Raw genomic sequence first — 2,570 nt, 5'->3', positions numbered from 1 at the left:
TGGACATGGATATGTACATGGACATGGATATGGATGTGGACCTGGACATGAATATGGATGTGGACCTGGACATGGACATGGATATGTACATGGACATGGATATGGATGTGGACCTGGACATGGATATGGATGTGGACCTGGACATGGATAAGGATATGGATATAAAGAACTGTCAAAGTCCAGGAGGTTACATGACTGCAATCACAGCTGGGTTTTGGTCTAGAAAGAATTTTTTTCGGCTATAAGTTCTCATATGAGAACAGATGTCTCATTATGCTGATTCTGACGATAGGGAAGAATGGAATGCAAGAACCCTCTGGAATCTATTTTGGCTTTCCTGGGAGTGAGCAGGCACCTGCATGTCCCACCAACTCTCCAATGACGGAGGGACAAATTTGCCCAGGAAAAAAAACAGGTTGCTATTAGAAAGGGAAACAGATACTTGGCTGCCTGAAAACAAATGTTCATTTTGTCTTTGTTTCAGTTTTTTTTTTTCCAAACAGCCTTCCAAATTAGGCAAGACAGTCATCACTGTCTAGATTAAATGGTGGTTCCTTGAGGTTCACATCCAAGTTCATGGTGCTCATAAGTAAAAGAGCAGGACTAGAATTCACCTCTTGCCTTCTTTTCCAGTAGCTTCCTGACTACCTCCCTCTAAAAGGATACTAATTTATTATTTGGTTTCTCTCAACTACAAATCACCTTATTTTTCTTTTTCCCCCTAAATCATTTCAGTGGACAGCAGACTACAGAGAAAGTCTGTGTATCACTGTCGGATCGCCTTTTGGACAATATCACCCTGCCATGTTTCTGTCTAAATGAATCTGCAACACTGACAGCAGGAAAAAAATACATAAAGTAAAAGTCCTCATTGTTCATTCAGGGATGGTCTGGGCTGGAGGTAGCATCACCAGTGCAGACGAGCTGCAATTAGGAGATGCTGGCTGCCTCCCTGTGTTCCTGGGTGTCGGTGCCATCACTTAAAAGGGCATTTTTGCTTTGTCTCTGTCTCGGCTTTCATTCCACTCCTGCAGTTCACAACCGTGGCAGACCCTGAACACAATTTTATATTGTATGTGTGGGCACTGTCTGTGACATATTGACCTTGCTTCAGAAATGGGAAGCAGAGGCTCACTCTTCTAAGCATGGGGAAACAAACCACACTGGTGTGTACTGACATAGAATGAAGGACTTCAGAAGGTGTTTTCAGGATTTCCTGAAAATCAGGGGAATTTAGTCAGAGCTGAGATGTTTAAAATTCTTTTTGTAACTGATTTGAATCTGCCCTGTAAAATATTGATCCAAGAAAAAAAAAATCTATCTCATAACAGCTACTCACATAGCCCTTTGGTGAGTAGGGAGACCATCCCTCTTTCCTAGCTCAGATTTCCACGGTTTACCAGGAAGAGAGGGGAAGAGGGTAGACTGTATAGTATAGCCAATCATTATGGTTATCATCCATCCATCTGTCAAACGAAACTGAAATAGTATCTGACACGTAGGCTAGCACTTACTTCCATGAGTTTTTGTTTGAAACACACCAAGTCTCAGAATGTTCAGATGTTTATGTGATTCTCTCTGACAAAATTCTATCAGGATCCCAGTGGTAAGATAAAAGAAAGGGGCAAACGTGCATTTTCTGAAAATATTTTAGGAGTCATTTTTGAGAGTCAGCCATACTTAGGACCTTCTTAGGACAGGTCTTGACTTGATGGGTGAAGATGGGAATTAATCACAAATATGGAGGATGGCAAAGTGAAGATTTCTGGTCCACAGGGGAAAAAAAATAGAGTTCACAGCCACAGTGGATTTGGATGGATTGGTAAAATATTGGGCCTTGAGCCCTTTTAAGCTTGCCAGCCTCAATACTGGCTCTTCCCCTACAAACTCACCTCATTTCCCACTGTATAGGTGAAGCCATGAAAGATATTTAACAAAGTACTTAGAACTGAGAGGTAGGGAACTGAAGTCACGTTTTGTCCTAATGGACTCCTAATTTCACCTCTGTGACAACTTTATTGTGATTGGTTGATTTTATTTTTTATGTATAGAAAATAAGACTCACTCTGTGGACCCAGTTCTGTGGGTTTTAACAAATGCATAGACTCATGTATCAACCACTACAGGCCTGATCCAGAAAAAACTTACACACCCCAAAAATTCCCTCGTGTTCCCCTCTCGTAGTCAGTCCTTCCCTCCACCATCTACCCATGCAATCACCCATCCATTTCCCAACCTGTAATTTTTCCTTTGTTAAATGCATTGTATAAGTGGAATCCTTTCGAATCTTACTTCTCTCAGCATGTATAATGCATTTGACCCTCATCCATGCTGTTGCAGTATATCAGGAGTATGCTCTTTTTTCTTGGTGAGCATCAGTCCATTTGTATGAAGGTACCACAGTCTCCTAACCACTCTCCAGCTGAAAGACAATTTCTAGTTTTTAGAGATTATGGATAAAACCACCATGAACAGTTCTGTATAGGTTTTGGTGTGACCATAATTTGTCATATTGCTTTGATAAATACCTCGGATGGGAATTGCTAGGTCAATGGTAAGTGAATATTTAA

This window comes from Enhydra lutris, unplaced genomic scaffold, assembly GCF_002288905.1.
Source record: "Enhydra lutris kenyoni isolate GAN:26980312 unplaced genomic scaffold, ASM228890v2 scaffoldscaffold6, whole genome shotgun sequence".
In the NCBI taxonomy this organism is placed as follows: Eukaryota; Metazoa; Chordata; class Mammalia; order Carnivora; family Mustelidae; genus Enhydra; species Enhydra lutris.
This window is presented reverse-complemented; position numbering follows the sequence as displayed.